The sequence below is a fragment of the Manacus candei genome, unplaced genomic scaffold (assembly GCF_025592945.1).
Source record: "Manacus candei isolate 608988 ecotype Guabito, Panama unplaced genomic scaffold, ASM2559294v1 h1tg000307l, whole genome shotgun sequence".
NCBI lineage: Eukaryota > Metazoa > Chordata > Aves > Passeriformes > Pipridae > Manacus > Manacus candei.
In genome coordinates, this window is record NW_026138355.1 from 39,924 (window position 1) to 54,916 (window position 14,993).

General features: G+C 56.8%; 1 long non-coding RNA gene across 1 annotated transcript; it reads right to left on the reverse strand.

Annotated features, from left to right (window-relative positions):
- Positions 1 to 2,324: 2,324 nt before the first annotated feature.
- Positions 2,325 to 3,101, reverse strand: LOC127465012 (uncharacterized). Its single transcript, XR_007901813.1, has 3 exons — positions 3,038 to 3,101; positions 2,901 to 2,939; positions 2,325 to 2,546 (listed from the first exon to the last, which is right to left on the reverse strand). It is a non-coding gene; the product is annotated as an uncharacterized LOC127465012 (long non-coding RNA).
- Positions 3,102 to 14,993: the final 11,892 nt, after the last annotated feature.

The window sequence follows — 14,993 nt, forward strand, 5'->3', positions numbered from 1 at the left end:
GGCTGAGAGGTTTCTGTCATGGTTTGTGGGCTTGGGTGAGATTGGGCCAGAATTACAGGACGCCTGTAAAATCTGGGCTTTGGGAAAGGTTGGGGAGGGTTGGGAAAGGTGTTAAAAGGGTGGTTTTGCCTGAGGTGTTAAACTTGGGAGTGGGTCTATCTTCCCAATTCCCAAGAGAAGAGACCCCAGAAAGCTCCCCTGCAGGTTGTGTTTTAAGGAACAGGAGAAGAGACCGAGGGTAAGGGGTTTCTTTCCTGGAGGGAAGGGCTGTCGTTCACTTGCAGGAACCCTGCTCTGAAATTGCCAGTCTGACTGCCCAAACTGAACAGAGTTGAAGATTCCTGCCAGACAAAAAGGGCCAGGACAGAAAGCTCTTGCTGCTCATGGAGTGCCCAGGGTGGCCCCCCAACTGTATGTGAAACCCGAAGGTTCCAGGCTTTCTTTCCTGGGGGAAAGGCCGTGACATCCCAAAGAGTCCCGTGGCAGACAGGTGGGGCTGCACTGTGGGGGTGTGAGGTGTTGGTTCTTTGGTTTCCAGGGGCTATTCTGGAATGGAGAGGACAGGCTGTGACAAGAAGTGCCTGTCAGAACTGCAAAGATGGATGCACAAGAATCTTCTGTGGGCATATTCTCTGCTCTGCTCTGCAGACCCTTGTGTTGGGGTGAAAACTCAGCCTCTCTGCTTCCCTCTCCTGAGGGACTTTTCTTAGACATCCCTTTCCCCTACACTCCTTTCAAAAGCCCTCCTGGCAATTCCCAAGCCTGTACCCGGCTCTCATCCCCTCTGTCCTCTTCCCAATCCCCTGGTCAATCCCAACATCCCAGGACAGGGATCCCAGTTGCTTGGCTGCACCCCCACCTAGTTCCATATGCTGGGCCATGATATCCCAGCACTGGAGCAGCCAGGTCAGCAGGGGCTCTCCCAGCTGGAGGCTGAAATCTTTTCACATCTCTCACAGCTCAGCCTGGGATGGGGATCTGGTGATTATCTCTGGCCCTGCCTCTTGCTCCTGTTCTGAGGGCTCTGCTTCCCCTTCATCCCTCACTAACTGAGCTGATTTGGTCTTGGATTTCTTCTGTAGAGGGGCAGCTGCTACTGGCACAGGTTGTTCCTCTGCAGTTTGAGTGGCCACAGCACCTCTTGGTCTCCTTTCCTACTCCTCCCCCTGGGGGCACTGGGTCTTAGTTAAACAAGATTAGAACTTAGAAATTAAGAGACTTCAGGTGGAAGTGTGGAAAAGGAAAAGAAGCAGCTTTTTATTAACCAAATGTGAATAAACAACAAATGGTGCAACCAAAAACTTTCAGAAGAAACAAAACAAAGTCCCAAATCCCCGGGTGGGGGGGAGAAACTGTCCCGGCAGTTCAAAGCTCTCTCAGCCCCGTGTGCTCGCAGCCAGCAGTGAAGGAGTCCCTTTTCCCAGGGCAGTCCCCAAAGCAGAACACCTCGCTCCCAGATGGGTCGGGCTCTCTCTCTCTCTCGGTCACTCTCCACAAGGTGTCCCATGGGGAAAAAACTTCCGGTCAGGAAAAGAGAACAAGGTGGCCAAAATCAGCTCCCGCTCTGTCCGGTCCCGGACAAACCCCAAAAGCCCCCGAACAAAGGACCCCCCGCCCTCCCCGCGGCCACCGCGGTGTCCCCGAGAGCCGCCCTCCCCCCACTGCCCCTGCCCAGCACCTGCGGCTCCGCTCCAACCCACCCCATCCCGGGAGACACAGATGGGAATGGGGGGACACTGGGAAACAATTCCAACACCTCTTTTCAAACCTCTGACACCTGCTTCCCAGACATTCCCAAAGAAGGGGCTTCCCGTGGCCTCGAGCCAGGGACCGACCTTTGGATTGAACCAACTCCTGGAGAGACACGTTCCCATCCCTGTCCCCATTCCCATTCCTGGGGTTCCCATCCCTGTCCCCATTCCCATTCCTGGGGTTCCCATCCCTGTCCCCATTCCAATTCCTGAGGTTCCCATCCCTGTCCCCATTCCAATTCCTGGGGTTCCCATCCCTGTCCCCATTCCCACTTCCTGCTGAGCCAACCTGCTCACGTTGTCCCCATTCCTGTCCCCACTATCCCTATCCTGGTCTCCCATGTCCCCATTCCCATTCCCAGTGCCCCAATTCCCATTCCTGGTGACTCCAACCTGCTCCCAATGTCCCCATTCCCCTTCCTGGAGTTCCCATGCCCATTTCTGCTGTCCCCAACCTGCTCCCAGTGTCCCCATCCCTGTCCCCAATGTCCCCATCCCAGCCCCCCTGTCTCCATTCCCATTCCTGATTCCCACAGAGGAACTGCCGGATGCCGGAGGAGGGAGCCAGGATTTATTACCCAAAGCAGGAGATTTTCACACCCAAATTAAAGCCTCAGGAATAATTGTGGTCCTGGGTTTCACACGGGAAAAAGCAGGAAGTTGATCCATTGGGAAGAGCCGCAGGGGGGCCGGGGTGGGTGGGAGCAGCGGGATGAGCTCTGCCAGCAGCTCCTGCCTTTCCACAGGGAGAGGGAAGGGGCGGATCCAGCTCCAGGATCGCTCAGGTTGTGATTCCTGCTGGGATGAGAGCGGGGAAAGGAGTCACCATGTCCCTGTTCCCATCCCAGGGGATGGAGCCGGCTGTGGAGCCCAGGGAGAGTAGGAACTGCTCCGGAATCCCTCCTGATCCTGCTCTGTCCATCCCACCCCAATCCCACTCCATCCATCCCACCCCAATCCCACTCCAGAATCCAGCCCTGATCCCAGTCCACAATTCCACCTGATCCCACTCTGGAATCCTGCCCTGAGCTGCAATCCCCTTCCAATCCCGCTCCAACCATTAGGCCCCCATTCCCCTCTGGAATCCTGGCATGCATCCTGGGATCCCTGCACAGAGGATCTGGATCCACACACGCTGCTGGGACTCACTGGTGGGCACGGGGTCATATCCATTCCCCTCCCTCTTCCCTATGGAAAGAAAGTGGGATCAGCACCCGTGGCACAGGATCCCCGGAATGCTGCCGGGCGGATCCGTGCCCCTTGCCGACCCCCATCCCGGGAGTTACCGGATCGGAGCTTCCAGACACCGACTGCCACGAGGCCGATGATGATGATGATGGCAGCGATGACGGACACAGTGTCCTAGTTAGAACAGCTGGGACCGATTCCTCACTGGATGGGTGTAGCCCAAAAGTGTGTATTCTATGGCCTTCCATGCCATTTTCCCAGGAACTGTTGTCGGGGGGAGGGCTGCGAGGTGGGGAGGGTGTCCCTGTCCTCATACCCTTTTATGGAATTCCCTACTCTGAGAATCCTCATATCCTTTTATGGAATTCCCCACTCTGAGGGAACAAACTGAGCATCCTTTTATGGAATTCCCCGCTCAGAGAACCCTCATATCCTTTTATGGAATTCCCCGCTCTGAGGGAACGACTGACCATTCCTGCCTGACCTGGAGAATATATAAACCTGGAGTTTCAGAACCTTTCCACCACTCGTGGGATCCAGAGGAAGGCTGCAGCTCACCACTCTCAACTAGACTGAGACCACCACCCTCAACTGGACTGCAATCACCACTTCTGACCAGACTGCAACAGCTCTCCCACCAGCAGGTTTTTTTTCCCTCTCCCTTTCATTTGGACTCGGGGGGGGCCCAAGGAAAACCACTTTGTTCATGCCCCAGGGTGCTGGGTTATACATTTGGGTTTTGTGGATTAAAAGCAATTGCTTGTCTGTATAATCAGACTTATTGGGCAAGGGGGGCCCAAGGGGGGCCCAAGGGGGGCCCAAGGGGGCTGGTCCAGGGGGGGAAGGGCTGCAGGGGGTGGATCCCGGAGGAGGAAACCCGCCAAAAGCGGCGGCCCAGCCGAGGGAGGAGCCGAGCGGGAGCACAAAGAAGAGCAGCCAAAAGGTCCTGGCGGTGGCTGGGCAATGGCGGGGGGGCGAAAGCGGTTTGGGGGCCCCCGTGAGAGCCGGGGGGGAACCCCGGTAGCCGCGGAGTGGGGAGAGCGGAGAGGGGCGATCCCGGAGCTGGGGGACCCCCGGAATGCTGGAGGGGGGGAGCAGAGAGGGAGCGCCGGGCCCCTTAAGCGGGGGTCCCGGAGAGGGGGAAGGCCTTGGAGTGTGGAGAGGAGGGGGGGCCTTGAGGCGGGGTGGGAGCCGAGAGCGCCAAGAGGTTTGCGAGGGTGGGAGCCGAGAGAGGAGGGCCGGCCGGCCCCGGGAGGCAGAGTGGGGAGAAGTGAGCCCTGGGACCCCCCTGGCAACACTAAAGGGGACCCCGGAGAGTGGGAACCCCCTGGAGCCGCGGGACCCCCCGGCAGCCCGGAGAAGGGGGACCCCCAATGCAGGCAGAAGTGCCATCAGGCCAGACAGGGTGGACCCCCCTAACCCCAGAGAGCAGAGAGGGGGAACTCCTGGGAGGGGATTTTGGGCTGAATGTTGGTGTTTTGGGGGTTTTTATGGACACAGGATGCCCGGTGAGTCCTAGAGCTGGACTTGGGCAGGAGGAGTCCCCAAGGAAACGCACTCACCCCTTGTTTCCCTCCCTATCAGGATTTCTGCTTCCCAAAGCTTGGGCGGATGGAGGAGGAGGCTGCGAGGAAGAGGAAGATGCCTTGGGCCCCCCAGGCAGGTGAGGAGGAAGTCAGTGCCCCTTTGGGTGGGTCTTTTGTCTTTTGTGGCCGTCCTGCCGGGGCCGGAGTTGGGGGGATGTCCTTGGGCTTCCCTGTGGGCCGGAGGCAAATCCCCTGCGTGTCCTTGTTGGTTCCTGCCCCAGGCCCCGAGGTGAGGCCGGAGAGCGCGGAGGATAAATCCCCCCGGCAGAGCCTGGTGGGAGAGGCCGTTTTGAAGGGCTCCCCGGTGCAGGAAGGCAGCGGGGAGGAAAAGGGCCGGAGATGCCCCCGCAGGAGGGGCTCCAAAGCCAGCCCAGGGGGCTGTGAGGAGGAAAGAACCAGCGTGTGCCGGGAAGGCGGCCGGAGCTTGAGGCGGAGCTGCGAGCTGGTGGTCCCTGAGCAGCCTCCCAGCAGGGAGAAACCCTTCAGGTGCTTGGAATGTGGGAAGAGCTTCAGCAAGAGATCCAGCCTCTTGAGGCACCAGCACGTCCACACTGGGGAACGGCCCTACACGTGTGAGGAGTGTGGGAAAAGCTTCAGGCAGAGTTCCACCCTCCTCAGCCACCGTCGCATCCACAGTGGGGAACAGCGCTACACGTGTGGGAAGTGTGGGAAAAGCTTCAAGCGGAGCTCCACCCTGCTCCAACACAAGATGATCCACAGTGGGGAACGGCCCTTCATGTGTGAGGAGTGTGGGAAGAGTTTCAAGCGGAGCTCCCACCTGCTCCAACACCAGATGATCCACAGTGGGAACGGCCCTACACGTGTGGGGAGTGTGGGAAGAGCTTCAGGCACAGCTCCAGCCTTTGCAAACACAGTTGCATCCACACCAGGGAATGGTCCTACAAGTGCTTGGAATGTGGGAAGAGCTTCTGCACAAGCACCAAGCTGCTCAGCCACCAGCACATCCACACTGGGGAACAGCCCTACACGTGTAGGGAATGTGGGACAGCTCCACCCTCTACACCCACCTTCGCATCCACATCAGGGAGAGGCCTCACAAGTGTGGGGAGTGTGGGAAGAGTTTCAGGGACAGCTCTGCCTTGACCTCCCACCAACGGACCCACCGGTAAGAGAAGCCCCGAGTGCCCCGACTGCGGGAAGAGCTTCGGCCGCTGCTCCAACTCCATCAGCCATGAGAGGACCCGCGTTGGATGATCCACAGGGACCCCCGTTGGGCACAGACCTGGTGTGCTGGTTTAAAGGTAAACCAGCAAGGGAAATGACAGCGGTGACACCTAGAATGGGATGGAACAGCTGGAATGGGAATGAGAATGCCTGGAATGGGAATGGGGACATCAGGAATGGGATGGGGACAATAGCAATGGAATGGGAACACCAGGAATGGGAATGGGAACACCTGGAATGGGAATTGGGACATTGGGAGCAGACTGGGGACACTAGGAATGGGAATGGGGGCAGTCGGAATGGGAATGGGGACACGTGGAATGGGGAAGGAACACCTGGAATGGGAATGGGAACACCTGGAATGGAAATGGGGACACCAGGAATGGGAACACCCGGAATTGGAATGGAGACACTTGGAATGGGAACACCTGGAATGGGAATGGGGACACCAGGAATGGGAATGGGGACACCTGGAATTGGAATGGAGACACCTGGAATGGGAACACCAGTAATGGGAATGGGAACACCTGGAATTGGAATGGGGACACCTGGAATGGAAATGGGGACACCAGGAATGGGAATGGGAACACCTGGAATGGGAATGGGAACACCTGGAATGGGAATGGAAACACCAGGAATGGGAATGGGAACACCTGGAATGGGAATGGAGACACCTGGAACGGGAATGGGAACACCAGGAATGGGAATGGGGACACCTGGAATGGGAATGGGGACATCAGGAATGGGAATGGGAACATTGGGAGCAGACTGGGGACACCAGGAATTGGAATGGGGACACCTGGAATGGGAATAGGGAAAACAGAGGTGGGATGGGAACACCTGGAATGGGAATGAGGACAATAGGATTGGGAATGGAGACACCTGGAATATGAATGGGAACACCAAGAACTGGGAATGGGGAAAACAGAAGTGGGATGTGAACACCAGGAATGGGAGGAGGGACAATAGGAATGGGAATGGGGACACCTAAAATGGGATGGAACACCTGGAAAGGGAATTGGAACACATGGAATGGGAATGGGAACTCCTGGAATGGGAATGGGAACTCCTGGAATGGGAATGGGGACACCTGGAATGGGATGGGAACAACTAGAATGGGATGGGAACACCTGGAACAGGAATGCAAACCCGTGGAATGGGAATGGGAACAGCCGGGCCCGGGCTGTGTCCCTGGGGAAACAGGAGGCCAGGCCCAAAAGAGTTAACTAAGAAATTGGGGCCTGCTAACAAGCTACCAACATCCAAGAGCATCTGTGCTCGTTCTGTTCTACTGACTGGAGCAAAGCTTCAGAGAATAGTACAGGAACATGTCCTAGGCCTCGAGGGGATAAATTAGAGAGACAGCAGGATCAGGGAGACATTGGAATAGGAGGAATAGGCTGGGAGCCAGGGCTTTTTCCAGGCTTCAGTGAGCGGGTCAAGAAGAATGGAAGAGAAGGAAGGTCAAGCTGAGGAAGATGAGTTGAAGCCCCCAGAGCCATGGAGGAAGAGTGGAAGTACCCTCAGGATTGAGGGCCAAGAGAAACACCGCCCCAAGCCCCGCCTGAGCTCCACCTCTACTCCGCCTGTTATTAATATGCATCGATAGATGTTGTAATCACTTGAATATGCATTTAATCCCAGCTGAAGATTGTAGAAAAATGCTGATTTGTGTGAAGCGTTCCAGCAAGCTTGTCCAGCGCCAGCTGGCTTGCTCCCAACGTTGAATAAACAAATCCCTTGCTGCTTAAAGATAAAAAAGTCTCTGAGCAGTTTCTCGGACCGATTTTTCGCATTCAGCGCCCAGTCAGTCCCAGGATGATCCCAGTCACTCCTGGTCTCTCCCAGTTGCTCCCAGTTTCCTCCATGTGGTCCCACTCATTCCCTGTTGTCCCCAGAAGCTTCCAGCATGATCCCAGTTGCTCACAGCCACTTCCAGTCATCCCCAGTGCACTCCCAGTTGCTCCCAGTATGATCCCAATCACCTCCTGCATGATCCCACTCACTCTTGCTATGATCCCAGGATGACCCCAGTCACCCTCAGGGTGGTCTCAGTTGCTCCCAGCATGGGCCAGGCTTCTCCCACTGTGATCCCAGGATGATCCCAGTTGTCCCCATCATGGTCCCACTTGCTCCCAGTTGCCCCTAGCACAGATCCAGTCACTCCAAGTATGATCCCAGTCCTCCCTCCTGACAGTCCCAGTCAATCCCAGTTGCTTCTATTGTAAATCCAGTCACTCACAGTTCCTTCCAGTTGCCCCCAGCCTGGTCCTAATTCCCCTTCACGTAGTCCCAGTCACTCCCAGTATGGTCCCAGTCACCCCCACCATGGTTGCAGACACTCCCAGTATATCCCAGTAGAGCCCTCAGCATGCTCCTAGTCCTTCCCAGTCACTCCCAGATGCCCCAGTAACATTCCAGTTTCCACCAGTATGATCCCAGTGACTCCAAGACACTCCCACTATATCCTATGTGGCCTCCAGTTGCTCCCAGTAGCCCTCGGTGTGGTCCCAGTTGCTCCCAGTCTGATCCCTGTTGCTCCTGCAGGGTCCCAGTGGGCTCAGATCCTGCTCCCAGGGGGTCCTGCTGGGTCCCAGTCTTGGTCCTGGTGTATCCTGGTGTCCCAGTCCATCCCAGTCTGTCCCAATCCATCCCAGTCCATCCCAGTCTGTCCCAGTCAGTCCCAGTCCATCCCAGTCCATCCCAGTCCATCCCAGTCCCTTCCCAGCCGTTTCCCAGGTCCTGCCCCTCCGCCCCCCAAGATGCTGACGGGGTCGGGGCTCCGTCTTTGGCTTCGTCTCCCTGGGCCTGCCTGGAATGAAGGGGCCGCTGGGACACTGCCGGACCTCCTGAGACCAAAGGAACCCCGGGAGAATTTGGATACTCCTGGAATCAAGGCACAACTGGGACACTGCAGGGCCCTATGGAAAAAAAGGAACCTTGTGACACTGCGGAATTCATGGCAGGGAGAATATAAACTCCTGCAGGTGGCTGGGGCCAAACACGGACCAAAAGTTTCAGCACAAATTCCCCCTAGTACAGATAAACAAGCGCAGGGAAAGCCCCGCGTGCGCAGAAGAGATGCACTGACATCACCAAGGGGTGGGACTGAGGGCTCTGGCTGGGCGGTGCTCGCCACACCTGCCGAGGTTGAGGGGACTCAATTAATTGTATAAAAGCAGATAGCTCTTTTTTTGGAGGGGAGCAAGCTCCACATCAAGGACACCGTTGCCTTTGGCAGGGACACCTGCCAGTTTGTGAACTTACTGACTCTCCAAGGATGCAGCTCCTGCCATTGGTAATTACAGGCATTCTAGGTCAGTGAGAGAACTTTATGGGCAACAGCTGGGTGACTGGAGGAGGTCATGCTGGGGGCTTATTTCTCTCTTCCTTCCTCTCCTTTGGGTTTGTTCGTTTTGTTGGCCACCTCTTGCTAATGAAGATCAGTTTTGTTGAGCTTTCAATGGTGTCGTGGTTTCAGCTTCAGTATGATCCGAACCCCTCCCCAATACAGCCAGCCAAAGGGACGGTGGGTTGACAGGCCCAGCTCTCTGAAAGATGAGTTGAGGGCTCTGAGCCAGAGAGGGGCTGAGAGCCGGGTACAGGCTTGGGAATTGCCAGGAGGGCTTTTGAAAGGAGCGTAGGGGAAAGGGATGTCTAAGAACAAGTCCCTCAGGAGAGGGAAGCAGAGAGGCTGAGTTTTCACCCCAACAAAACGGTCTGCAGGGCAGAGCAGAGAATATGCCCACATAAGGTGGTTTTGCGCCCATCTTTGCAGTTCTGACTCGCACTTCTTGTCACAGCCTGTCCTCTCCATTCCAGAATAGGCCCTGGCAACCAAAGAACCAACGCCCTACAACGCCAAAGTGAAGCCCCACCTTTGTGCCATGGGGCCCTTTGTGATGTCACAGCCTGTCCTCTCCATTCTGGAATAGCCCCTGGAAACCAAAGAACCAACACCTCACACCCCCACAGTGCAGCCCCGCCTGTCTGCCACGGGACTCTTTGGGATGTCACGGCCTTTCCCCCAGGAAACAAAGCCTGGAACCTTTGGGTTTCACATGCAGTTGGGGGGCCACCCTGGGCACTCCATGGGCAGCAAGAGCTTTCTGTCCTGCCACCTTTTGTCTGGCAGGAATCTTCAGCTGTGTTCAGTTTGGGCAGTCAGACTGGCAATATCAGCGCAGGGCTCCTGCAAGTGAACGACAGCCCTTCCCTCCAGGAAAGAAACCCCTTACCCTCGGTCTCTTCTCCTGTTCCTTAAAACACAACCTGCAGGGGAGCTTTCTGGGATCTCTTCTCTTGGGAATTGGGAAGACAGACCCACTCCCATGTTTAACACCTCAGGCAAAACCACCCTTTGAACACCTTTCCCAACCCTCCCCAACCTTTCCTAAAGTCCAGATTTTACAGGTGTCCTGTAATTCTGGCCCAATCTCACCCAAGCCCACAAACCATGACAGAAACCTCTCAACCTCACGCTGCCTCCTTCCCATTGCTGTGCCTTTTGTGCAGGCAAAAGACCTTAAAATCAAGTACCGAAAATTCATGGCCTGTTCTTTTTCCCACAAAAGAAGGGGTGGTTAACTCTCCAGACCAGGGAATTGGAAGATCTCCCCAAAACTCCTTTGGTACACGCTGCAGGGCCAATGATTCCTCTGCTCTGCCCTGTTGGCGCTGCTTTGTCTCATCTGGGTCCCCAGAAACCGTCAGTGAAAGCTGGGGAATAAAATCTCTGAGCAGTTGGTTGGGTTCCAGAGGTGACCCTACTTCATTCAGCGCTGAAGGGACACAGGAATTGCTCTCTAACACCTGTACATCAGTTCTCAAAACTTTTAACTCTTTTTACATTTTAGCAAACAAAGGAATTCCTGTCCATTGGCTTACCAGTTCTCTGCAGGAATTCTTATTCTCTCTTCTGTTGGCTCTTGGTTTCTCACTTTGCATGATGTTTAGTCCACAATTTTTGTCCTTTTCTTGTCTTTTCCCTGGATAGGGAGAGCCTCAGTAACTGTCTGTGTTAGTTTTGTCTTCGTCTCTGGTTTCTCTAAGGGTCTTTGTGGTTTAGAAATTCTGCCTTCTTGGTGTCCAGGTCTCAAAAATAGATTTCTCTGCCAGGTCTCTCACCACTGAAATATGGCAGGCCTTAAACTTTTGCTTTGTTTTTCTAACAAATGGCCATGGCCCAGAACTTGTCCATCATCCATTGTCTCTTGCCCCCATTCAATCTCCTGCCAGCAGTTTCTCCCCACTGCTGGGTGGGCTCCTTTGTCAAGCACTAGAACTTGTTGGGTAACAGGCCCAGTCCTGTTGCCTATTTTTCGTGGGGATCTGCAGGAGGGCATTGAGTCTTCCATGAGCAAATTGGCAGAGGACCCCAGGCTGGCTTGCAGTGTGGATGTGCTGGAGGGTAGGAAGGCTGTGCAGAGGGACCTGGACAGGCTGGACCTCTGGGCCGAGCCTGTGGGCATGAGGTTCAAGAGTGCCTTTGGTGCCTTTGGGGCCTGTGGCCACAAGAACCCCCTGCAGCTCCAGGCCGGGGGCAGAGGAGCTGCAAAGGGTCCCCGTGGGAGAGGCCCTGGGGGTGCTGGTGGACAGAGGCTGAACCTGAGCCAGCGGGTGCCCGGGTGGGCAAGAAGGCCAAGGGCAGGCTGGCCTGGATCAGAAAGAGTGTGGCAGCAGGAGCAGGGCAGGGATTCTTCTGCTGGACTGGGCACTGGTGAGGCCACCCCTGGAGTGCTGTGTCCAGCTCTGGGCCCCTCCATTCAGGGAGAACCTTGAGGGACTGGAGTGGGTGGAGAGCAGGGCAATGGAGCTGGGCAAGGGTCTGCAGTGCATGGCCTGTGAGGAGCAGCTGAGGGAGCTGGGCTTCTCCAAGCTGGAGAAGAGGAGGCTCGGGGCTGACCTTCTCCCTGTCCACAACTTCCTGACAGGAGGCTGGAGCCAGGTGGGGGTCAGCCCCTTCTCCGAGGCAACAGGCGACAGGACAAGAGGACACGAGGACCTGCCTGTCAGGGGCTGTTTGTCAGGGACAGGAGCAGGACTTTTTGGAGAGAAAGAGGGATTAGGTATTGAAATGGGCTGTCCAGGGAGGTGGTGGAGTCACCGTCCCTGGAGGTGTTTAAGCAAAGACTGGCCATGGCACTGAGTGCCGTGCTCTGCCTGACGTGCTGGGGATGGGGCGTAGGCTGGACGCCGGTTGATCTCACAAGTCTCTGCCAAGCTCAGGGACTCTGGGCTTCTGTGCCACCCCAGCCTTTGGGGACAGCGTGCTGGTGGCTCAGAGGCTCCGTCCTTGCCTTACCTTGCCCATCTCCTGGCTGCCAGGCAAGGGCCTTGTGACATCAGAGCCTCTGTGGAACAGCGCGGGGGCTGAAAAGTGTCAGTGCTGCGTCCCCGTGCCCAGAGCCTGGGCAGAAGTCGGCTGGCAGGGACGGGCAGAGACTGTGCAGAGGTGTCAACTCGTCCCGCAGCAGCACCATGCCCAGCCAGGGCATCTCCTGGCTCCTCAGGCTCTCGGTGCTCCTGCTCTTGCCTGGCCCACTGGAGCCTTGCAGCCGTGCCACAGGTGCCATTGCTGAGAACCGGGGTTTGCCTTGGATGGCCCCTTGGCAGAAAAGGCAGGAGAGGCTGGAGAGAGGGGAAGGAGAGGGGTCAGGCCGCTGGGATGGTGCCGGCGGGCCGTGAGCCCGAAGCCAGCAAGGCCTTGGGCCCACCCGGTGTCAGGGGAGGACTGAGAGCCCCCAGGGAGGAGGAAAGCTGGGCAGGCCCCAAGGCTCCTGGGCCTCTTCCTTGGCAGCCCTTTGGCCAAGGCCCCCAGGCAGAGGTGGGGCTCAGCCCCTGCCCAGCAATGGGGCACAGGCTGAGCCCCAGGGACACCAGACCCAGGCGGCCTGAGCTCTTCTTCCTGCAGCGTCTGCCTGGGGCAGCCCAGCCAGGCCTGAGTCTCTGCAGGAGAGGCCAAGCCCAGCCAGAGAGGGCTCAGCCCTCTGAGGCTGCACTCACTGCAAAGGGAACAAAACACTGGCCCAGAGGACATCCTGCCCCCAAATGGAGAACTGGAAAGGTCAAGAATAAAAAAGTCACCCCCCTCCAATCTTCAAGAAATGTTCAGACCTCTTTCCTAAAAGCATCCAGGACTCGGGTCACCCAGTTTTTTCTCTGACAAGGCTTTGCAGAGGCTGCTTGGGAAAGGGAAGCCCTGGGGCCCCAGTGCAGATGGTGGGGCTGCACTCTGGGGGGGTCGGCCTTTGGCTCTTGGCTTCCAGGGGCCCCCAGGAGTCAGTGAGCCGGGCTGGGGACGAGGGGCAGGACTGGCTGGGATTGCCTCTGGGGCCTGGCCCAGAAAATGGAAGTGTCCCCATGGGGGCAGCTGGAAAGGGCCCAGGAAGGAAATGCTGCCCCAGCGCAGACTGTGGCAGTGGGGAGTGTGCAGGGGGAGGAGGCTGGGCCAGAGCAGGGCTGGGCAAGAAGGGCCAAGCCGCGGGTGGGTTCTCCCCCGGCCCCAGGGCCCAGCCCCTGATGGGAGGGCCTTGGGCAGGGCCTGGGGCGACTGCAGGAACCTCCGAGGCAGCCCAAGGGCCGTGCTTTTGGCAGCTGGGTTGACAGGCCCAGCTCTCTGCAAGAGAAGTTGAGGGCTCTGAGCCAGAGAGGGGATGAGAGCCGGGTCCAGGCTTGGGAATGGCCGGGAGGGGAAAGGGATGTCTAAGAACAAGTCCCTCAGGAGAGGGAAGCAGAGAGGCTGTGTTTTGACCCCAGCACAAGGGTCTGCAGGGCAGAGCAGAGAATATCCCCCACGTGAGATTGTTCTGCATCCCTCCTTGCAGTTCTGACAGGCACTTCTCTTCAAAGGTCGTTCTGGGAGCGTCTTCTTGTTCTTTCCAGGTGGGATGCAAGCGGTGGGGGGACCTTTGGCACCGGAGGGACAACGAGCAAGTTGAGCATTTTCCTGCCAGTCTGAATTAGATGTTAATTCTGGTGGGCTGTATCTTCGGTGAATCTAAGCACATCCCTTGGCATTTGGGTTTTTTCCGGGTGGTTTGCAGCCTGAGAAGCATCAGCAGAGTAGGAAGGAGGTCCCTGCAGTCAGAGGTGAGTGTAAAGGAAGCTGAGAGGGGAGCTTTGGTGAGAATGTTGCCCTCTGAGGGGATCCGTCAGTGTGTGCCTTCCCTGGGGGATTTCTTTGCAGTGGCCGTGCCTATTGCCAGGGGAGCAGAGCCACAGGCCCAGGAGCCGAGCGACAAGGTCAGGTGCTCTTGTGCTGGCCTGGTGGGCAAGGGCAGGGGATTGCAGGGCTCAGCAATGAAGCATTTCCCTCTTCTCTTTGGAGGGAATGTTGCACTCTGAGGGCATCCATCAGTTTGTGCTTTTGCCTCTGTGATACTGAAAAACCCAGTCCGAAGAACTGCTCAGAGACTTTGGATCTTTGAGCAGCAAAGGGATTTATTGCCGACGTCGGCAGCGAGCGTGGTTCGCACCACAGAGAACTTGGTCGAGAGTTTCACACAATATCGGGGTTGTATACAATTTTCATATATGATTAAATATGATAAATCATATTCATCTGATCACAACATCTATCTATGCATATTAATAATGGGCAAAGCTCAGGCGGAGCTCAGGCGGAGCTTCTCTTGGCCCTCAGTTCTGGGAGGGGTTTAGGTGAGTCTGGGGTCTCTGCTCCTCTCCATCAGTTCCCAGTGTCCCCATCCTGGTCCCTCATGTTTCCACTCCATTCCTGGTGTTCCCATTCCCAGTGCGACCATCCCATTCCTGATGTCCCCATTCCCAGTCCCTGGTGTCTCCAACCTGCTGCCAGTGTCCCCGTTCCCTTTCCTGGTGTTGCCATCCCAGTTCCTGCTCTCCCCAGGCTGTTCCCAGTGTCCCCAGCGTGGTCCTCCAGGTCCCCATTCCCATTCCTGGTGTCCCCATTCCCATTCCTGATGTTCCCATCCCAGCTCTGTTTTCCGCATTTCCATTTCCGTGTGTCCCCATTCCCAGTTCCTGCTGTCCCCAACCTGCTCCCCATGTCTCCATTGCTATTCCTGGTGTCCCCACCCCATTCCTGATGACCCCAGCCTGTTCCAGTGTCCCCAACGTTCTCCTCGTCATCCCATCCTGCTCCTGGTGTCCCCATCCCTTTCCCCATTGTCTCCTGGTATTCCCATTTCCATTCCTGATGTCTGCAGCCTACTCCCAGTGTCCCCATCCCTGTCCCCAATGTCCCCATCTCAGCCCCCCTGTCCCCATTCCCATTCCTGGTTCCCACAGAGGAACTGCCGGA